At 56.3% G+C, this 16,158-nt stretch overlaps 53 non-coding genes across 53 annotated transcripts; all 53 read left to right on the forward strand.

The window, feature by feature from the left end:
* Window positions 1-121: 121 nt before the first annotated feature.
* LOC147783524 (5S ribosomal RNA) lies at window positions 122-240 on the forward strand. The gene has a single exon (XR_015417434.1). It is a non-coding gene; the product is annotated as a 5S ribosomal RNA (ribosomal RNA).
* Window positions 241-373: 133 nt separating this feature from the next.
* Window positions 374-492, forward strand: LOC147783525 (5S ribosomal RNA). Its single transcript, XR_015417435.1, has one exon. It is a non-coding gene; the product is annotated as a 5S ribosomal RNA (ribosomal RNA).
* A 219-nt stretch (window positions 493-711) lies between these two features.
* Window positions 712-830, forward strand: LOC147783526 (5S ribosomal RNA). The gene has a single exon (XR_015417436.1). It is a non-coding gene; the product is annotated as a 5S ribosomal RNA (ribosomal RNA).
* A 219-nt stretch (window positions 831-1,049) lies between these two features.
* Window positions 1,050-1,168, forward strand: LOC147783527 (5S ribosomal RNA). The gene has a single exon (XR_015417437.1). It is a non-coding gene; the product is annotated as a 5S ribosomal RNA (ribosomal RNA).
* Window positions 1,169-1,301: 133 nt separating this feature from the next.
* Window positions 1,302-1,420, forward strand: LOC147783528 (5S ribosomal RNA). The gene has a single exon (XR_015417438.1). It is a non-coding gene; the product is annotated as a 5S ribosomal RNA (ribosomal RNA).
* Window positions 1,421-1,639: 219 nt separating this feature from the next.
* LOC147783529 (5S ribosomal RNA) lies at window positions 1,640-1,758 on the forward strand. The gene has a single exon (XR_015417439.1). It is a non-coding gene; the product is annotated as a 5S ribosomal RNA (ribosomal RNA).
* Window positions 1,759-1,891: 133 nt separating this feature from the next.
* Window positions 1,892-2,010, forward strand: LOC147783530 (5S ribosomal RNA). The gene has a single exon (XR_015417440.1). It is a non-coding gene; the product is annotated as a 5S ribosomal RNA (ribosomal RNA).
* A 219-nt stretch (window positions 2,011-2,229) lies between these two features.
* Window positions 2,230-2,348, forward strand: LOC147783531 (5S ribosomal RNA). The gene has a single exon (XR_015417442.1). It is a non-coding gene; the product is annotated as a 5S ribosomal RNA (ribosomal RNA).
* Window positions 2,349-2,481: 133 nt separating this feature from the next.
* LOC147783532 (5S ribosomal RNA) lies at window positions 2,482-2,600 on the forward strand. Its single transcript, XR_015417443.1, has one exon. It is a non-coding gene; the product is annotated as a 5S ribosomal RNA (ribosomal RNA).
* A 219-nt stretch (window positions 2,601-2,819) lies between these two features.
* LOC147783533 (5S ribosomal RNA) lies at window positions 2,820-2,938 on the forward strand. The gene has a single exon (XR_015417444.1). It is a non-coding gene; the product is annotated as a 5S ribosomal RNA (ribosomal RNA).
* A 219-nt stretch (window positions 2,939-3,157) lies between these two features.
* On the forward strand, window positions 3,158-3,276 carry LOC147783534 (5S ribosomal RNA). Its single transcript, XR_015417566.1, has one exon. It is a non-coding gene; the product is annotated as a 5S ribosomal RNA (ribosomal RNA).
* A 219-nt stretch (window positions 3,277-3,495) lies between these two features.
* On the forward strand, window positions 3,496-3,614 carry LOC147783535 (5S ribosomal RNA). The gene has a single exon (XR_015417445.1). It is a non-coding gene; the product is annotated as a 5S ribosomal RNA (ribosomal RNA).
* A 219-nt stretch (window positions 3,615-3,833) lies between these two features.
* LOC147783536 (5S ribosomal RNA) lies at window positions 3,834-3,952 on the forward strand. Its single transcript, XR_015417446.1, has one exon. It is a non-coding gene; the product is annotated as a 5S ribosomal RNA (ribosomal RNA).
* A 219-nt stretch (window positions 3,953-4,171) lies between these two features.
* Window positions 4,172-4,290, forward strand: LOC147783537 (5S ribosomal RNA). The gene has a single exon (XR_015417447.1). It is a non-coding gene; the product is annotated as a 5S ribosomal RNA (ribosomal RNA).
* A 133-nt stretch (window positions 4,291-4,423) lies between these two features.
* On the forward strand, window positions 4,424-4,542 carry LOC147783538 (5S ribosomal RNA). The gene has a single exon (XR_015417567.1). It is a non-coding gene; the product is annotated as a 5S ribosomal RNA (ribosomal RNA).
* Window positions 4,543-4,761: 219 nt separating this feature from the next.
* Window positions 4,762-4,880, forward strand: LOC147783539 (5S ribosomal RNA). Its single transcript, XR_015417448.1, has one exon. It is a non-coding gene; the product is annotated as a 5S ribosomal RNA (ribosomal RNA).
* A 133-nt stretch (window positions 4,881-5,013) lies between these two features.
* On the forward strand, window positions 5,014-5,132 carry LOC147783540 (5S ribosomal RNA). The gene has a single exon (XR_015417449.1). It is a non-coding gene; the product is annotated as a 5S ribosomal RNA (ribosomal RNA).
* Window positions 5,133-5,351: 219 nt separating this feature from the next.
* On the forward strand, window positions 5,352-5,470 carry LOC147783541 (5S ribosomal RNA). Its single transcript, XR_015417450.1, has one exon. It is a non-coding gene; the product is annotated as a 5S ribosomal RNA (ribosomal RNA).
* Window positions 5,471-5,603: 133 nt separating this feature from the next.
* Window positions 5,604-5,722, forward strand: LOC147783542 (5S ribosomal RNA). The gene has a single exon (XR_015417451.1). It is a non-coding gene; the product is annotated as a 5S ribosomal RNA (ribosomal RNA).
* Window positions 5,723-5,941: 219 nt separating this feature from the next.
* On the forward strand, window positions 5,942-6,060 carry LOC147783543 (5S ribosomal RNA). Its single transcript, XR_015417453.1, has one exon. It is a non-coding gene; the product is annotated as a 5S ribosomal RNA (ribosomal RNA).
* Window positions 6,061-6,279: 219 nt separating this feature from the next.
* Window positions 6,280-6,398, forward strand: LOC147783544 (5S ribosomal RNA). Its single transcript, XR_015417454.1, has one exon. It is a non-coding gene; the product is annotated as a 5S ribosomal RNA (ribosomal RNA).
* Window positions 6,399-6,531: 133 nt separating this feature from the next.
* LOC147783545 (5S ribosomal RNA) lies at window positions 6,532-6,650 on the forward strand. Its single transcript, XR_015417455.1, has one exon. It is a non-coding gene; the product is annotated as a 5S ribosomal RNA (ribosomal RNA).
* Window positions 6,651-6,869: 219 nt separating this feature from the next.
* LOC147783546 (5S ribosomal RNA) lies at window positions 6,870-6,988 on the forward strand. Its single transcript, XR_015417456.1, has one exon. It is a non-coding gene; the product is annotated as a 5S ribosomal RNA (ribosomal RNA).
* Window positions 6,989-7,208: 220 nt separating this feature from the next.
* Window positions 7,209-7,327, forward strand: LOC147783547 (5S ribosomal RNA). Its single transcript, XR_015417457.1, has one exon. It is a non-coding gene; the product is annotated as a 5S ribosomal RNA (ribosomal RNA).
* Window positions 7,328-7,460: 133 nt separating this feature from the next.
* LOC147783548 (5S ribosomal RNA) lies at window positions 7,461-7,579 on the forward strand. The gene has a single exon (XR_015417458.1). It is a non-coding gene; the product is annotated as a 5S ribosomal RNA (ribosomal RNA).
* A 218-nt stretch (window positions 7,580-7,797) lies between these two features.
* On the forward strand, window positions 7,798-7,916 carry LOC147783549 (5S ribosomal RNA). The gene has a single exon (XR_015417459.1). It is a non-coding gene; the product is annotated as a 5S ribosomal RNA (ribosomal RNA).
* A 133-nt stretch (window positions 7,917-8,049) lies between these two features.
* On the forward strand, window positions 8,050-8,168 carry LOC147783550 (5S ribosomal RNA). The gene has a single exon (XR_015417460.1). It is a non-coding gene; the product is annotated as a 5S ribosomal RNA (ribosomal RNA).
* Window positions 8,169-8,387: 219 nt separating this feature from the next.
* LOC147783551 (5S ribosomal RNA) lies at window positions 8,388-8,506 on the forward strand. The gene has a single exon (XR_015417461.1). It is a non-coding gene; the product is annotated as a 5S ribosomal RNA (ribosomal RNA).
* A 133-nt stretch (window positions 8,507-8,639) lies between these two features.
* Window positions 8,640-8,758, forward strand: LOC147783552 (5S ribosomal RNA). Its single transcript, XR_015417462.1, has one exon. It is a non-coding gene; the product is annotated as a 5S ribosomal RNA (ribosomal RNA).
* A 219-nt stretch (window positions 8,759-8,977) lies between these two features.
* LOC147783553 (5S ribosomal RNA) lies at window positions 8,978-9,096 on the forward strand. Its single transcript, XR_015417464.1, has one exon. It is a non-coding gene; the product is annotated as a 5S ribosomal RNA (ribosomal RNA).
* Window positions 9,097-9,315: 219 nt separating this feature from the next.
* LOC147783554 (5S ribosomal RNA) lies at window positions 9,316-9,434 on the forward strand. Its single transcript, XR_015417465.1, has one exon. It is a non-coding gene; the product is annotated as a 5S ribosomal RNA (ribosomal RNA).
* Window positions 9,435-9,653: 219 nt separating this feature from the next.
* On the forward strand, window positions 9,654-9,772 carry LOC147783555 (5S ribosomal RNA). The gene has a single exon (XR_015417466.1). It is a non-coding gene; the product is annotated as a 5S ribosomal RNA (ribosomal RNA).
* A 219-nt stretch (window positions 9,773-9,991) lies between these two features.
* LOC147783556 (5S ribosomal RNA) lies at window positions 9,992-10,110 on the forward strand. Its single transcript, XR_015417467.1, has one exon. It is a non-coding gene; the product is annotated as a 5S ribosomal RNA (ribosomal RNA).
* Window positions 10,111-10,243: 133 nt separating this feature from the next.
* On the forward strand, window positions 10,244-10,362 carry LOC147783557 (5S ribosomal RNA). The gene has a single exon (XR_015417468.1). It is a non-coding gene; the product is annotated as a 5S ribosomal RNA (ribosomal RNA).
* A 219-nt stretch (window positions 10,363-10,581) lies between these two features.
* On the forward strand, window positions 10,582-10,700 carry LOC147783558 (5S ribosomal RNA). The gene has a single exon (XR_015417469.1). It is a non-coding gene; the product is annotated as a 5S ribosomal RNA (ribosomal RNA).
* Window positions 10,701-10,919: 219 nt separating this feature from the next.
* On the forward strand, window positions 10,920-11,038 carry LOC147783559 (5S ribosomal RNA). Its single transcript, XR_015417470.1, has one exon. It is a non-coding gene; the product is annotated as a 5S ribosomal RNA (ribosomal RNA).
* A 133-nt stretch (window positions 11,039-11,171) lies between these two features.
* On the forward strand, window positions 11,172-11,290 carry LOC147783560 (5S ribosomal RNA). The gene has a single exon (XR_015417471.1). It is a non-coding gene; the product is annotated as a 5S ribosomal RNA (ribosomal RNA).
* A 219-nt stretch (window positions 11,291-11,509) lies between these two features.
* LOC147783561 (5S ribosomal RNA) lies at window positions 11,510-11,628 on the forward strand. The gene has a single exon (XR_015417561.1). It is a non-coding gene; the product is annotated as a 5S ribosomal RNA (ribosomal RNA).
* A 133-nt stretch (window positions 11,629-11,761) lies between these two features.
* On the forward strand, window positions 11,762-11,880 carry LOC147783562 (5S ribosomal RNA). Its single transcript, XR_015417472.1, has one exon. It is a non-coding gene; the product is annotated as a 5S ribosomal RNA (ribosomal RNA).
* Window positions 11,881-12,099: 219 nt separating this feature from the next.
* Window positions 12,100-12,218, forward strand: LOC147783563 (5S ribosomal RNA). Its single transcript, XR_015417473.1, has one exon. It is a non-coding gene; the product is annotated as a 5S ribosomal RNA (ribosomal RNA).
* Window positions 12,219-12,351: 133 nt separating this feature from the next.
* On the forward strand, window positions 12,352-12,470 carry LOC147783564 (5S ribosomal RNA). The gene has a single exon (XR_015417475.1). It is a non-coding gene; the product is annotated as a 5S ribosomal RNA (ribosomal RNA).
* Window positions 12,471-12,689: 219 nt separating this feature from the next.
* LOC147783565 (5S ribosomal RNA) lies at window positions 12,690-12,808 on the forward strand. Its single transcript, XR_015417476.1, has one exon. It is a non-coding gene; the product is annotated as a 5S ribosomal RNA (ribosomal RNA).
* Window positions 12,809-12,941: 133 nt separating this feature from the next.
* LOC147783566 (5S ribosomal RNA) lies at window positions 12,942-13,060 on the forward strand. Its single transcript, XR_015417477.1, has one exon. It is a non-coding gene; the product is annotated as a 5S ribosomal RNA (ribosomal RNA).
* A 219-nt stretch (window positions 13,061-13,279) lies between these two features.
* On the forward strand, window positions 13,280-13,398 carry LOC147783567 (5S ribosomal RNA). Its single transcript, XR_015417478.1, has one exon. It is a non-coding gene; the product is annotated as a 5S ribosomal RNA (ribosomal RNA).
* Window positions 13,399-13,531: 133 nt separating this feature from the next.
* Window positions 13,532-13,650, forward strand: LOC147783568 (5S ribosomal RNA). The gene has a single exon (XR_015417479.1). It is a non-coding gene; the product is annotated as a 5S ribosomal RNA (ribosomal RNA).
* A 219-nt stretch (window positions 13,651-13,869) lies between these two features.
* On the forward strand, window positions 13,870-13,988 carry LOC147783569 (5S ribosomal RNA). The gene has a single exon (XR_015417480.1). It is a non-coding gene; the product is annotated as a 5S ribosomal RNA (ribosomal RNA).
* Window positions 13,989-14,121: 133 nt separating this feature from the next.
* LOC147783570 (5S ribosomal RNA) lies at window positions 14,122-14,240 on the forward strand. The gene has a single exon (XR_015417481.1). It is a non-coding gene; the product is annotated as a 5S ribosomal RNA (ribosomal RNA).
* Window positions 14,241-14,459: 219 nt separating this feature from the next.
* On the forward strand, window positions 14,460-14,578 carry LOC147783571 (5S ribosomal RNA). Its single transcript, XR_015417482.1, has one exon. It is a non-coding gene; the product is annotated as a 5S ribosomal RNA (ribosomal RNA).
* A 133-nt stretch (window positions 14,579-14,711) lies between these two features.
* On the forward strand, window positions 14,712-14,830 carry LOC147783572 (5S ribosomal RNA). Its single transcript, XR_015417483.1, has one exon. It is a non-coding gene; the product is annotated as a 5S ribosomal RNA (ribosomal RNA).
* Window positions 14,831-15,049: 219 nt separating this feature from the next.
* LOC147783573 (5S ribosomal RNA) lies at window positions 15,050-15,168 on the forward strand. Its single transcript, XR_015417484.1, has one exon. It is a non-coding gene; the product is annotated as a 5S ribosomal RNA (ribosomal RNA).
* A 133-nt stretch (window positions 15,169-15,301) lies between these two features.
* Window positions 15,302-15,420, forward strand: LOC147783574 (5S ribosomal RNA). Its single transcript, XR_015417486.1, has one exon. It is a non-coding gene; the product is annotated as a 5S ribosomal RNA (ribosomal RNA).
* A 219-nt stretch (window positions 15,421-15,639) lies between these two features.
* Window positions 15,640-15,758, forward strand: LOC147783575 (5S ribosomal RNA). Its single transcript, XR_015417487.1, has one exon. It is a non-coding gene; the product is annotated as a 5S ribosomal RNA (ribosomal RNA).
* A 219-nt stretch (window positions 15,759-15,977) lies between these two features.
* Window positions 15,978-16,096, forward strand: LOC147783576 (5S ribosomal RNA). The gene has a single exon (XR_015417488.1). It is a non-coding gene; the product is annotated as a 5S ribosomal RNA (ribosomal RNA).
* The last annotated feature ends 62 nt before the right edge of the window (window positions 16,097-16,158 follow it).

A 16,158-nucleotide genomic window follows, 5' to 3' on the forward strand; every position in this document is an offset into this window, starting at 1 on the left:
CTTCTCCCCGACGTGTCCGCGCGGGCCCCGCCGGCCGTTCCCAGCACGTGCGTGCACCCACCGTCGCCTCGATCATGCCCACCCCGCATGCGTTAAATGCAATTTGTGCGCATGGCATGTCGGGTGCGATCATACCAGCACTAATGCACCGGATCCCATCAGAACTCCGCAGTTAAGCGTGCTTGGGCGAGAGTAGTACTAAGTTGGGTGACCACTTGGGAAGTCCTCGTGTTGCACCCCTTTTTTATATTTCTTCTCCCCGACGTGTCCGCGCGGGCCCCGCCGGCCGTTCCCAGCACGTGCGTGCACCCACCGTCGCCTCGATCATGCCCACCCCGCATGCGTTAAATGCAATTTGTGCGCATGACATGTCGGGTGCGATCATACCAGCACTAATGCACCGGATCCCATCAGAACTCCGCAGTTAAGCGTGCTTGGGCGAGAGTAGTACTAAGTTGGGTGACCACTTGGGAAGTCCTCGTGTTGCACCCCTTTTTTATATTTCTTTTGCTCGTTACTTCAATTTCTCCCCGTTCTTTTCTTCCTTTCTTTACAAATGGCAACCTCGCACGCTCACGCCCATCGCGTTTCTTCTCCCCGACGTGTCCGCGCGGGCCCCGCCGGCCGTTCCCAGCACGTGCGTGCACCCACCGTCGCCTCGATCATGCCCACCCCGCATGCGTTAAATGCAATTTGTGCGCATGGCATGTCGGGTGCGATCATACCAGCACTAATGCACCGGATCCCATCAGAACTCCGCAGTTAAGCGTGCTTGGGCGAGAGTAGTACTAAGTTGGGTGACCACTTGGGAAGTCCTCGTGTTGCACCCCTTTTTTATATTTCTTTTGCTCGTTACTTCAATTTCTCCCCGTTCTTTTCTTCCTTTCTTTACAAATGGCAACCTCGCACGCTCACGCCCATCGCGTTTCTTCTCCCCGACGTGTCCGCGCGGGCCCCGCCGGCCGTTCCCAGCACGTGCGTGCACCCACCGTCGCCTCGATCATGCCCACCCCGCATGCGTTAAATGCAATTTGTGCGCATGGCATGTCGGGTGCGATCATACCAGCACTAATGCACCGGATCCCATCAGAACTCCGCAGTTAAGCGTGCTTGGGCGAGAGTAGTACTAAGTTGGGTGACCACTTGGGAAGTCCTCGTGTTGCACCCCTTTTTTATATTTCTTCTCCCCGACGTGTCCGCGCGGGCCCCGCCGGCCGTTCCCAGCACGTGCGTGCACCCACCGTCGCCTCGATCATGCCCACCCCGCATGCGTTAAATGCAATTTGTGCGCATGACATGTCGGGTGCGATCATACCAGCACTAATGCACCGGATCCCATCAGAACTCCGCAGTTAAGCGTGCTTGGGCGAGAGTAGTACTAAGTTGGGTGACCACTTGGGAAGTCCTCGTGTTGCACCCCTTTTTTATATTTCTTTTGCTCGTTACTTCAATTTCTCCCCGTTCTTTTCTTCCTTTCTTTACAAATGGCAACCTCGCACGCTCACGCCCATCGCGTTTCTTCTCCCCGACGTGTCCGCGCGGGCCCCGCCGGCCGTTCCCAGCACGTGCGTGCACCCACCGTCGCCTCGATCATGCCCACCCCGCATGCGTTAAATGCAATTTGTGCGCATGGCATGTCGGGTGCGATCATACCAGCACTAATGCACCGGATCCCATCAGAACTCCGCAGTTAAGCGTGCTTGGGCGAGAGTAGTACTAAGTTGGGTGACCACTTGGGAAGTCCTCGTGTTGCACCCCTTTTTTATATTTCTTCTCCCCGACGTGTCCGCGCGGGCCCCGCCGGCCGTTCCCAGCACGTGCGTGCACCCACCGTCGCCTCGATCATGCCCACCCCGCATGCGTTAAATGCAATTTGTGCGCATGGCATGTCGGGTGCGATCATACCAGCACTAATGCACCGGATCCCATCAGAACTCCGCAGTTAAGCGTGCTTGGGCGAGAGTAGTACTAAGTTGGGTGACCACTTGGGAAGTCCTCGTGTTGCACCCCTTTTTTATATTTCTTTTGCTCGTTACTTCAATTTCTCCCCGTTCTTTTCTTCCTTTCTTTACAAATGGCAACCTCGCACGCTCACGCCCATCGCGTTTCTTCTCCCCGACGTGTCCGCGCGGGCCCCGCCGGCCGTTCCCAGCACGTGCGTGCACCCACCGTCGCCTCGATCATGCCCACCCCGCATGCGTTAAATGCAATTTGTGCGCATGGCATGTCGGGTGCGATCATACCAGCACTAATGCACCGGATCCCATCAGAACTCCGCAGTTAAGCGTGCTTGGGCGAGAGTAGTACTAAGTTGGGTGACCACTTGGGAAGTCCTCGTGTTGCACCCCTTTTTTATATTTCTTCTCCCCGACGTGTCCGCGCGGGCCCCGCCGGCCGTTCCCAGCACGTGCGTGCACCCACCGTCGCCTCGATCATGCCCACCCCGCATGCGTTAAATGCAATTTGTGCGCATGACATGTCGGGTGCGATCATACCAGCACTAATGCACCGGATCCCATCAGAACTCCGCAGTTAAGCGTGCTTGGGCGAGAGTAGTACTAAGTTGGGTGACCACTTGGGAAGTCCTCGTGTTGCACCCCTTTTTTATATTTCTTTTGCTCGTTACTTCAATTTCTCCCCGTTCTTTTCTTCCTTTCTTTACAAATGGCAACCTCGCACGCTCACGCCCATCGCGTTTCTTCTCCCCGACGTGTCCGCGCGGGCCCCGCCGGCCGTTCCCAGCACGTGCGTGCACCCACCGTCGCCTCGATCATGCCCACCCCGCATGCGTTAAATGCAATTTGTGCGCATGGCATGTCGGGTGCGATCATACCAGCACTAATGCACCGGATCCCATCAGAACTCCGCAGTTAAGCGTGCTTGGGCGAGAGTAGTACTAAGTTGGGTGACCACTTGGGAAGTCCTCGTGTTGCACCCCTTTTTTATATTTCTTTTGCTCGTTACTTCAATTTCTCCCCGTTCTTTTCTTCCTTTCTTTACAAATGGCAACCTCGCACGCTCACGCCCATCGCGTTTCTTCTCCCCGACGTGTCCGCGCGGGCCCCGCCGGCCGTTCCCAGCACGTGCGTGCACCCACCGTCGCCTCGATCATGCCCACCCCGCATGCGTTAAATGCAATTTGTGCGCATGGCATGTCTGGTGCGATCATACCAGCACTAATGCACCGGATCCCATCAGAACTCCGCAGTTAAGCGTGCTTGGGCGAGAGTAGTACTAAGTTGGGTGACCACTTGGGAAGTCCTCGTGTTGCACCCCTTTTTTATATTTCTTTTGCTCGTTACTTCAATTTCTCCCCGTTCTTTTCTTCCTTTCTTTACAAATGGCAACCTCGCACGCTCACGCCCATCGCGTTTCTTCTCCCCGACGTGTCCGCGCGGGCCCCGCCGGCCGTTCCCAGCACGTGCGTGCACCCACCGTCGCCTCGATCATGCCCACCCCGCATGCGTTAAATGCAATTTGTGCGCATGACATGTCGGGTGCGATCATACCAGCACTAATGCACCGGATCCCATCAGAACTCCGCAGTTAAGCGTGCTTGGGCGAGAGTAGTACTAAGTTGGGTGACCACTTGGGAAGTCCTCGTGTTGCACCCCTTTTTTATATTTCTTTTGCTCGTTACTTCAATTTCTCCCCGTTCTTTTCTTCCTTTCTTTACAAATGGCAACCTCGCACGCTCACGCCCATCGCGTTTCTTCTCCCCGACGTGTCCGCGCGGGCCCCGCCGGCCGTTCCCAGCACGTGCGTGCACCCACCGTCGCCTCGATCATGCCCACCCCGCATGCGTTAAATGCAATTTGTGCGCATGGCATGTCGGGTGCGATCATACCAGCACTAATGCACCGGATCCCATCAGAACTCCGCAGTTAAGCGTGCTTGGGCGAGAGTAGTACTAAGTTGGGTGACCACTTGGGAAGTCCTCGTGTTGCACCCCTTTTTTATATTTCTTTTGCTCGTTACTTCAATTTCTCCCCGTTCTTTTCTTCCTTTCTTTACAAATGGCAACCTCGCACGCTCACGCCCATCGCGTTTCTTCTCCCCGACGTGTCCGCGCGGGCCCCGCCGGCCGTTCCCAGCACGTGCGTGCACCCACCGTCGCCTCGATCATGCCCACCCCGCATGCGTTAAATGCAATTTGTGCGCATGGCATGTCGGGTGCGATCATACCAGCACTAATGCACCGGATCCCATCAGAACTCCGCAGTTAAGCGTGCTTGGGCGAGAGTAGTACTAAGTTGGGTGACCACTTGGGAAGTCCTCGTGTTGCACCCCTTTTTTATATTTCTTCTCCCCGACGTGTCCGCGCGGGCCCCGCCGGCCGTTCCCAGCACGTGCGTGCACCCACCGTCGCCTCGATCATGCCCACCCCGCATGCGTTAAATGCAATTTGTGCGCATGACATGTCGGGTGCGATCATACCAGCACTAATGCACCAGATCCCATCAGAACTCCGCAGTTAAGCGTGCTTGGGCGAGAGTAGTACTAAGTTGGGTGACCACTTGGGAAGTCCTCGTGTTGCACCCCTTTTTTATATTTCTTTTGCTCGTTACTTCAATTTCTCCCCGTTCTTTTCTTCCTTTCTTTACAAATGGCAACCTCGCACGCTCACGCCCATCGCGTTTCTTCTCCCCGACGTGTCCGCGCGGGCCCCGCCGGCCGTTCCCAGCACGTGCGTGCACCCACCGTCGCCTCGATCATGCCCACCCCGCATGCGTTAAATGCAATTTGTGCGCATGGCATGTCGGGTGCGATCATACCAGCACTAATGCACCGGATCCCATCAGAACTCCGCAGTTAAGCGTGCTTGGGCGAGAGTAGTACTAAGTTGGGTGACCACTTGGGAAGTCCTCGTGTTGCACCCCTTTTTTATATTTCTTCTCCCCGACGTGTCCGCGCGGGCCCCGCCGGCCGTTCCCAGCACGTGCGTGCACCCACCGTCGCCTCGATCATGCCCACCCCGCATGCGTTAAATGCAATTTGTGCGCATGGCATGTCGGGTGCGATCATACCAGCACTAATGCACCGGATCCCATCAGAACTCCGCAGTTAAGCGTGCTTGGGCGAGAGTAGTACTAAGTTGGGTGACCACTTGGGAAGTCCTCGTGTTGCACCCCTTTTTTATATTTCTTTTGCTCGTTACTTCAATTTCTCCCCGTTCTTTTCTTCCTTTCTTTACAAATGGCAACCTCGCACGCTCACGCCCATCGCGTTTCTTCTCCCCGACGTGTCCGCGCGGGCCCCGCCGGCCGTTCCCAGCACGTGCGTGCACCCACCGTCGCCTCGATCATGCCCACCCCGCATGCGTTAAATGCAATTTGTGCGCATGGCATGTCGGGTGCGATCATACCAGCACTAATGCACCGGATCCCATCAGAACTCCGCAGTTAAGCGTGCTTGGGCGAGAGTAGTACTAAGTTGGGTGACCACTTGGGAAGTCCTCGTGTTGCACCCCTTTTTTATATTTCTTCTCCCCGACGTGTCCGCGCGGGCCCCGCCGGCCGTTCCCAGCACGTGCGTGCACCCACCGTCGCCTCGATCATGCCCACCCCGCATGCGTTAAATGCAATTTGTGCGCATGACATGTCGGGTGCGATCATACCAGCACTAATGCACCGGATCCCATCAGAACTCCGCAGTTAAGCGTGCTTGGGCGAGAGTAGTACTAAGTTGGGTGACCACTTGGGAAGTCCTCGTGTTGCACCCCTTTTTTATATTTCTTTTGCTCGTTACTTCAATTTCTCCCCGTTCTTTTCTTCCTTTCTTTACAAATGGCAACCTCGCACGCTCAAGCCCATCGCGTTTCTTCTCCCCGACGTGTCCGCGCGGGCCCCGCCGGCCGTTCCCAGCACGTGCGTGCACCCACCGTCGCCTCGATCATGCCCACCCCGCATGCGTTAAATGCAATTTGTGCGCATGGCATGTCGGGTGCGATCATACCAGCACTAATGCACCGGATCCCATCAGAACTCCGCAGTTAAGCGTGCTTGGGCGAGAGTAGTACTAAGTTGGGTGACCACTTGGGAAGTCCTCGTGTTGCACCCCTTTTTTATATTTCTTTTGCTCGTTACTTCAATTTCTCCCCGTTCTTTTCTTCCTTTCTTTACAAATGGCAACCTCGCACGCTCACGCCCATCGCGTTTCTTCTCCCCGACGTGTCCGCGCGGGCCCCGCCGGCCGTTCCCAGCACGTGCGTGCACCCACCGTCGCCTCGATCATGCCCACCCCGCATGCGTTAAATGCAATTTGTGCGCATGGCATGTCGGGTGCGATCATACCAGCACTAATGCACCGGATCCCATCAGAACTCCGCAGTTAAGCGTGCTTGGGCGAGAGTAGTACTAAGTTGGGTGACCACTTGGGAAGTCCTCGTGTTGCACCCCTTTTTTATATTTCTTCTCCCCGACGTGTCCGCGCGGGCCCCGCCGGCCGTTCCCAGCACGTGCGTGCACCCACCGTCGCCTCGATCATGCCCACCCCGCATGCGTTAAATGCAATTTGTGCGCATGACATGTCGGGTGCGATCATACCAGCACTAATGCACCGGATCCCATCAGAACTCCGCAGTTAAGCGTGCTTGGGCGAGAGTAGTACTAAGTTGGGTGACCACTTGGGAAGTCCTCGTGTTGCACCCCTTTTTTATATTTCTTTTGCTCGTTACTTCAATTTCTCCCCGTTCTTTTCTTCCTTTCTTTACAAATGGCAACCTCGCACGCTCACGCCCATCGCGTTTCTTCTCCCCGACGTGTCCGCGCGGGCCCCGCCGGCCGTTCCCAGCACGTGCGTGCACCCACCGTCGCCTCGATCATGCCCACCCCGCATGCGTTAAATGCAATTTGTGCGCATGGCATGTCGGGTGCGATCATACCAGCACTAATGCACCGGATCCCATCAGAACTCCGCAGTTAAGCGTGCTTGGGCGAGAGTAGTACTAAGTTGGGTGACCACTTGGGAAGTCCTCGTGTTGCACCCCTTTTTTATATTTCTTTTGCTCGTTACTTCAATTTCTCCCCGTTCTTTTCTTCCTTTCTTTACAAATGGCAACCTCGCACGCTCACGCCCATCGCGTTTCTTCTCCCCGACTTGTCCGCGCGGGCCCCCGCCGGCCGTTCCCAGCACGTGCGTGCACCCACCGTCGCCTCGATCATGCCCACCCCGCATGCGTTAAATGCAATTTGTGCGCATGGCATGTCGGGTGCGATCATACCAGCACTAATGCACCGGATCCCATCAGAACTCCGCAGTTAAGCGTGCTTGGGCGAGAGTAGTACTAAGTTGGGTGACCACTTGGGAAGTCCTCGTGTTGCACCCCTTTTTTATATTTCTTCTCCCCGACGTGTCCGCGCGGGCCCCGCCGGCCGTTCCCAGCACGTGCGTGCACCCACCGTCGCCTCGATCATGCCCACCCCGCATGCGTTAAATGCAATTTGTGCGCATGACATGTCGGGTGCGATCATACCAGCACTAATGCACCGGATCCCATCAGAACTCCGCAGTTAAGCGTGCTTGGGCGAGAGTAGTACTAAGTTGGGTGACCACTTGGGAAGTCCTCGTGTTGCACCCCTTTTTATATTTCTTTTGCTCGTTACTTCAATTTCTCCCCGTTCTTTTCTTCCTTTCTTTACAAATGGCAACCTCGCACGCTCACGCCCATCGCGTTTCTTCTCCCCGACGTGTCCGCGCGGGCCCCGCCGGCCGTTCCCAGCACGTGCGTGCACCCACCGTCGCCTCGATCATGCCCACCCCGCATGCGTTAAATGCAATTTGTGCGCATGGCATGTCGGGTGCGATCATACCAGCACTAATGCACCGGATCCCATCAGAACTCCGCAGTTAAGCGTGCTTGGGCGAGAGTAGTACTAAGTTGGGTGACCACTTGGGAAGTCCTCGTGTTGCACCCCTTTTTTATATTTCTTCTCCCCGACGTGTCCGCGCGGGCCCCGCCGGCCGTTCCCAGCACGTGCGTGCACCCACCGTCGCCTCGATCATGCCCACCCCGCATGCGTTAAATGCAATTTGTGCGCATGGCATGTCGGGTGCGATCATACCAGCACTAATGCACCGGATCCCATCAGAACTCCGCAGTTAAGCGTGCTTGGGCGAGAGTAGTACTAAGTTGGGTGACCACTTGGGAAGTCCTCGTGTTGCACCCCTTTTTTATATTTCTTTTGCTCGTTACTTCAATTTCTCCCCGTTCTTTTCTTCCTTTCTTTACAAATGGCAACCTCGCACGCTCACGCCCATCGCGTTTCTTCTCCCCGACGTGTCCGCGCGGGCCCCGCCGGCCGTTCCCAGCACGTGCGTGCACCCACCGTCGCCTCGATCATGCCCACCCCGCATGCGTTAAATGCAATTTGTGCGCATGGCATGTCGGGTGCGATCATACCAGCACTAATGCACCGGATCCCATCAGAACTCCGCAGTTAAGCGTGCTTGGGCGAGAGTAGTACTAAGTTGGGTGACCACTTGGGAAGTCCTCGTGTTGCACCCCTTTTTTATATTTCTTCTCCCCGACGTGTCCGCGCGGGCCCCGCCGGCCGTTCCCAGCACGTGCGTGCACCCACCGTCGCCTCGATCATGCCCACCCCGCATGCGTTAAATGCAATTTGTGCGCATGGCATGTCGGGTGCGATCATACCAGCACTAATGCACCGGATCCCATCAGAACTCCGCAGTTAAGCGTGCTTGGGCGAGAGTAGTACTAAGTTGGGTGACCACTTGGGAAGTCCTCGTGTTGCACCCCTTTTTTATATTTCTTTTGCTCGTTACTTCAATTTCTCCCCGTTCTTTTCTTCCTTTCTTTACAAATGGCAACCTCGCACGCTCACGCCCATCGCGTTTCTTCTCCCCGACGTGTCCGCGCGGGCCCCGCCGGCCGTTCCCAGCACGTGCGTGCACCCACCGTCGCCTCGATCATGCCCACCCCGCATGCGTTAAATGCAATTTGTGCGCATGGCATGTCGGGTGCGATCATACCAGCACTAATGCACCGGATCCCATCAGAACTCCGCAGTTAAGCGTGCTTGGGCGAGAGTAGTACTAAGTTGGGTGACCACTTGGGAAGTCCTCGTGTTGCACCCCTTTTTTATATTTCTTTTGCTCGTTACTTCAATTTCTCCCCGTTCTTTTCTTCCTTTCTTTACAAATGGCAACCTCGCACGCTCACGCCCATCGCGTTTCTTCTCCCCGACGTGTCCGCGCGGGCCCCGCCGGCCGTTCCCAGCACGTGCGTGCACCCACCGTCGCCTCGATCATGCCCACCCCGCATGCGTTAAATGCAATTTGTGCGCATGACATGTCGGGTGCGATCATACCAGCACTAATGCACCGGATCCCATCAGAACTCCGCAGTTAAGCGTGCTTGGGCGAGAGTAGTACTAAGTTGGGTGACCACTTGGGAAGTCCTCGTGTTGCACCCCTTTTTTATATTTCTTTTGCTCGTTACTTCAATTTCTCCCCGTTCTTTTCTTCCTTTCTTTACAAATGGCAACCTCGCACGCTCACGCCCATCGCGTTTCTTCTCCCCGACGTGTCCGCGCGGGCCCCGCCGGCCGTTCCCAGCACGTGCGTGCACCCACCGTCGCCTCGATCATGCCCACCCCGCATGCGTTAAATGCAATTTGTGCGCATGGCATGTCGGGTGCGATCATACCAGCACTAATGCACCGGATCCCATCAGAACTCCGCAGTTAAGCGTGCTTGGGCGAGAGTAGTACTAAGTTGGGTGACCACTTGGGAAGTCCTCGTGTTGCACCCCTTTTTTATATTTCTTTTGCTCGTTACTTCAATTTCTCCCCGTTCTTTTCTTCCTTTCTTTACAAATGGCAACCTCGCACGCTCACGCCCATCGCGTTTCTTCTCCCCGACGTGTCCGCGCGGGCCCCGCCGGCCGTTCCCAGCACGTGCGTGCACCCACCGTCGCCTCGATCATGCCCACCCCGCATGCGTTAAATGCAATTTGTGCGCATGGCATGTCGGGTGCGATCATACCAGCACTAATGCACCGGATCCCATCAGAACTCCGCAGTTAAGCGTGCTTGGGCGAGAGTAGTACTAAGTTGGGTGACCACTTGGGAAGTCCTCGTGTTGCACCCCTTTTTTATATTTCTTCTCCCCGACGTGTCCGCGCGGGCCCCGCCGGCCGTTCCCAGCACGTGCGTGCACCCACCGTCGCCTCGATCATGCCCACCCCGCATGCGTTAAATGCAATTTGTGCGCATGACATGTCGGGTGCGATCATACCAGCACTAATGCACCGGATCCCATCAGAACTCCGCAGTTAAGCGTGCTTGGGCGAGAGTAGTACTAAGTTGGGTGACCACTTGGGAAGTCCTCGTGTTGCACCCCTTTTTTATATTTCTTTTGCTCGTTACTTCAATTTCTCCCCGTTCTTTTCTTCCTTTCTTTACAAATGGCAACCTCGCACGCTCACGCCCATCGCGTTTCTTCTCCCCGACGTGTCCGCGCGGGCCCCGCCGGCCGTTCCCAGCACGTGCGTGCACCCACCGTCGCCTCGATCATGCCCACCCCGCATGCGTTAAATGCAATTTGTGCGCATGGCATGTCGGGTGCGATCATACCAGCACTAATGCACCGGATCCCATCAGAACTCCGCAGTTAAGCGTGCTTGGGCGAGAGTAGTACTAAGTTGGGTGACCACTTGGGAAGTCCTCGTGTTGCACCCCTTTTTTATATTTCTTTTGCTCGTTACTTCAATTTCTCCCCGTTCTTTTCTTCCTTTCTTTACAAATGGCAACCTCGCACGCTCACGCCCATCGCGTTTCTTCTCCCCGACGTGTCCGCGCGGGCCCCGCCGGCCGTTCCCAGCACGTGCGTGCACCCACCGTCGCCTCGATCATGCCCACCCCGCATGCGTTAAATGCAATTTGTGCGCATGGCATGTCGGGTGCGATCATACCAGCACTAATGCACCGGATCCCATCAGAACTCCGCAGTTAAGCGTGCTTGGGCGAGAGTAGTACTAAGTTGGGTGACCACTTGGGAAGTCCTCGTGTTGCACCCCTTTTTTATATTTCTTCTCCCCGACGTGTCCGCGCGGGCCCCGCCGGCCGTTCCCAGCACGTGCGTGCACCCACCGTCGCCTCGATCATGCCCACCCCGCATGCGTTAAATGCAATTTGTGCGCATGACATGTCGGGTGCGATCATACCAGCACTAATGCACCGGATCCCATCAGAACTCCGCAGTTAAGCGTGCTTGGGCGAGAGTAGTACTAAGTTGGGTGACCACTTGGGAAGTCCTCGTGTTGCACCCCTTTTTTATATTTCTTTTGCTCGTTACTTCAATTTCTCCCCGTTCTTTTCTTCCTTTCTTTACAAATGGCAACCTCGCACGCTCACGCCCATCGCGTTTCTTCTCCCCGACGTGTCCGCGCGGGCCCCGCCGGCCGTTCCCAGCACGTGCGTGCACCCACCGTCGCCTCGATCATGCCCACCCCGCATGCGTTAAATGCAATTTGTGCGCATGGCATGTCGGGTGCGATCATACCAGCACTAATGCACCGGATCCCATCAGAACTCCGCAGTTAAGCGTGCTTGGGCGAGAGTAGTACTAAGTTGGGTGACCACTTGGGAAGTCCTCGTGTTGCACCTCTTTTTTATATTTCTTCTCCCCGACGTGTCCGCGCGGGCCCCGCCGGCCGTTCCCAGCACGTGCGTGCACCCACCGTCGCCTCGATCATGCCCACCCCGCATGCGTTAAATGCAATTTGTGCGCATGACATGTCGGGTGCGATCATACCAGCACTAATGCACCGGATCCCATCAGAACTCCGCAGTTAAGCGTGCTTGGGCGAGAGTAGTACTAAGTTGGGTGACCACTTGGGAAGTCCTCGTGTTGCACCCCTTTTTTATATTTCTTTTGCTCGTTACTTCAATTTCTCCCCGTTCTTTTCTTCCTTTCTTTACAAATGGCAACCTCGCACGCTCACGCCCATCGCGTTTCTTCTCCCCGACGTGTCCGCGCGGGCCCCGCCGGCCGTTCCCAGCACGTGCGTGCACCCACCGTCGCCTCGATCATGCCCACCCCGCATGCGTTAAATGCAATTTGTGCGCATGGCATGTCGGGTGCGATCATACCAGCACTAATGCACCGGATCCCATCAGAACTCCGCAGTTAAGCGTGCTTGGGCGAGAGTAGTACTAAGTTGGGTGACCACTTGGGAAGTCCTCGTGTTGCACCCCTTTTTTATATTTCTTCTCCCCGACGTGTCCGCGCGGGCCCCGCCGGCCGTTCCCAGCACGTGCGTGCACCCACCGTCGCCTCGATCATGCCCACCCCGCATGCGTTAAATGCAATTTGTGCGCATGGCATGTCGGGTGCGATCATACCAGCACTAATGCACCGGATCCCATCAGAACTCCGCAGTTAAGCGTGCTTGGGCGAGAGTAGTACTAAGTTGGGTGACCACTTGGGAAGTCCTCGTGTTGCACCCCTTTTTTATATTTCTTTTGCTCGTTACTTCAATTTCTCCCCGTTCTTTTCTTCCTTTCTTTACAAATGGCAACCTCGCACGCTCACGCCCATCGCGTTTCTTCTCCCCGACGTGTCCGCGCGGGCCCCGCCGGCCGTTCCCAGCACGTGCGTGCACCCACCGTCGCCTCGATCATGCCCACCCCGCATGCGTTAAATGCAATTTGTGCGCATGGCATGTCGGGTGCGATCATACCAGCACTAATGCACCGGATCCCATCAGAACTCCGCAGTTAAGCGTGCTTGGGCGAGAGTAGTACTAAGTTGGGTGACCACTTGGGAAGTCCTCGTGTTGCACCCCTTTTTTATATTTCTTCTCCCCGACGTGTCCGCGCGGGCCCCGCCGGCCGTTCCCAGCACGTGCGTGCACCCACCGTCGCCTCGATCATGCCCACCCCGCATGCGTTAAATGCAATTTGTGCGCATGGCATGTCGGGTGCGATCATACCAGCACTAATGCACCGGATCCCATCAGAACTCCGCAGTTAAGCGTGCTTGGGCGAGAGTAGTACTAAGTTGGGTGACCACTTGGGAAGTCCTCGTGTTGCACCCCTTTTTTATATTTCTTTTGCTCGTTACTTCAATTTCTCCCCGTTCTTTTCTTCCTTTCTTTACAAATGGCAACCTCGCACGCTCACGCCCATCGCGTTTCTTCTCCCCGACGTGTCCGCGCGGGCCCCGCCGGCCGTTCCCAGCACGTGCGTGCACCCACCGTCGCCTCGATCATGCCCACCCCGCATGCGTTAAATGCAATTTGTGCGCATGGCATGTCGGGTGCGATCATACCAGCACTAATGCACCGGATCCCATCAGAACTCCGCAGTTAAGCGTGCTTGGGCGAGAGTAGTACTAAGTTGGGTGACCACTTGGGAAGTCCTCGTGTTGCACCCCTTTTTTATATTTCTTCTCCCCGACGTGTCCGCGCGGGCCCCGCCGGCCGTTCCCAGCACGTGCGTGCACCCACCGTCGCCTCGATCATGCCCACCCCGCATGCGTTAAATGCAATTTGTGCGCATGGCATGTCGGGTGCGATCATACCAGCACTAATGCACCGGATCCCATCAGAACTCCGCAGTTAAGCGTGCTTGGGCGAGAGTAGTACTAAGTTGGGTGACCACTTGGGAAGTCCTCGTGTTGCACCCCTTTTTTATATTTCTTTTGCTCGTTACTTCAATTTCTCCCCGTTCTTTTCTTCCTTTCTTTACAAATGGCAACCTCGCACGCTCACGCCCATCGCGTTTCTTCTCCCCGACGTGTCCGCGCGGGCCCCGCCGGCCGTTCCCAGCACGTGCGTGCACCCACCGTCGCCTCGATCATGCCCACCCCGCATGCGTTAAATGCAATTTGTGCGCATGGCATGTCGGGTGCGATCATACCAGCACTAATGCACCGGATCCCATCAGAACTCCGCAGTTAAGCGTGCTTGGGCGAGAGTAGTACTAAGTTGGGTGACCACTTGGGAAGTCCTCGTGTTGCACCCCTTTTTTATATTTCTTCTCCCCGACGTGTCCGCGCGGGCCCCGCCGGCCGTTCCCAGCACGTGCGTGCACCCACCGTCGCCTCGATCATGCCCACCCCGCATGCGTTAAATGCAATTTGTGCGCATGACATGTCGGGTGCGATCATACCAGCACTAATGCACCGGATCCCATCAGAACTCCGCAGTTAAGCGTGCTTGGGCGAGAGTAGTACTAAGTTGGGTGACCACTTGGGAAGTCCTCGTGTTGCACCCCTTTTTTATATTTCTTTTGCTCGTTACTTCAATTTCTCCCCGTTCTTTTCTTCCTTTCTTTACAAATGGCAACCTCGCACGCTCACGCCCATCGCGTTTCTTCTCCCCGACGTGTCCGCGCGGGCCCCGCCGGCCGTTCCCAGCACGTGCGTGCACCCACCGTCGCCTCGATCATGCCCACCCCGCATGCGTTAAATGCAATTTGTGCGCATGGCATGTCGGGTGCGATCATACCAGCACTAATGCACCGGATCCCATCAGAACTCCGCAGTTAAGCGTGCTTGGGCGAGAGTAGTACTAAGTTGGGTGACCACTTGGGAAGTCCTCGTGTTGCACCCCTTTTTTATATTTCTTCTCCCCGACGTGTCCGCGCGGGCCCCGCCGGCCGTTCCCAGCACGTGCGTGCACCCACCGTCGCCTCGATCATGCCCACCCCGCATGCGTTAAATGCAATTTGTGCGCATGGCATGTCGGGTGCGATCATACCAGCACTAATGCACCGGATCCCATCAGAACTCCGCAGTTAAGCGTGCTTGGGCGAGAGTAGTACTAAGTTGGGTGACCACTTGGGAAGTCCTCGTGTTGCACCCCTTTTTTATATTTCTTTTGCTCGTTACTTCAATTTCTCCCCGTTCTTTTCTTCCTTTCTTTACAAATGGCAACCTCGCACGCTCACGCCCATCGCGTTTCTTCTCCCCGACGTGTCCGCGCGGGCCCCGCCGGCCGTTCCCAGCACGTGCGTGCACCCACCGTCGCCTCGATCATGCCCACCCCGCATGCGTTAAATGCAATTTGTGCGCATGGCATGTCGGGTGCGATCATACCAGCACTAATGCACCGGATCCCATCAGAACTCCGCAGTTAAGCGTGCTTGGGCGAGAGTAGTACTAAGTTGGGTGACCACTTGGGAAGTCCTCGTGTTGCACCCCTTTTTTATATTTCTTCTCCCCGACGTGTCCGCGCGGGCCCCGCCGGCCGTTCCCAGCACGTGCGTGCACCCACCGTCGCCTCGATCATGCCCACCCCGCATGCGTTAAATGCAATTTGTGCGCATGACATGTCGGGTGCGATCATACCAGCACTAATGCACCGGATCCCATCAGAACTCCGCAGTTAAGCGTGCTTGGGCGAGAGTAGTACTAAGTTGGGTGACCACTTGGGAAGTCCTCGTGTTGCACCCCTTTTTTATATTTCTTTTGCTCGTTACTTCAATTTCTCCCCGTTCTTTTCTTCCTTTCTTTACAAATGGCAACCTCGCACGCTCACGCCCATCGCGTTTCTTCTCCCCGACGTGTCCGCGCGGGCCCCGCCGGCCGTTCCCAGCACGTGCGTGCACCCACCGTCGCCTCGATCATGCCCACCCCGCATGCGTTAAATGCAATTTGTGCGCATGGCATGTCGGGTGCGATCATACCAGCACTAATGCACCGGATCCCATCAGAACTCCGCAGTTAAGCGTGCTTGGGCGAGAGTAGTACTAAGTTGGGTGACCACTTGGGAAGTCCTCGTGTTGCACCCCTTTTTTATATTTCTTTTGCTCGTTACTTCAATTTCTCCCCGTTCTTTTCTTCCTTTCTTTACAAATGGCAACCTCGCACGCTCACGCCCATCGCGTTTCTTCTCCCCGACGTGTCCGCGCGGGCCCCGCCGGCCGTTCCCAGCACGTGCGTGCACCCACCGTCGCCTCGATCATGCCCACCCCGCATGCGTTAAATGCAATTTGTGCGCATGGCATGTCGGGTGCGATCATACCAGCACTAATGCACCGGATCCCATCAGAACTCCGCAGTTAAGCGTGCTTGGGCGAGAGTAGTACTAAGTTGGGTGACCACTTGGGAAGTCCTCGTGTTGCACCCCTTTTTTATATTTCTTCTCCCCGACGTGTCCGCGCGGGCCCCGCCGGCCGTTCCCAGCACGTG

The sequence above is a fragment of the Cucurbita pepo genome, unplaced genomic scaffold (genome assembly GCF_057944985.1).
Source record: "Cucurbita pepo subsp. pepo isolate OVF unplaced genomic scaffold, ASM5794498v1 scafford_58, whole genome shotgun sequence".
NCBI classification, from domain to species: domain Eukaryota; kingdom Viridiplantae; phylum Streptophyta; class Magnoliopsida; order Cucurbitales; family Cucurbitaceae; genus Cucurbita; species Cucurbita pepo.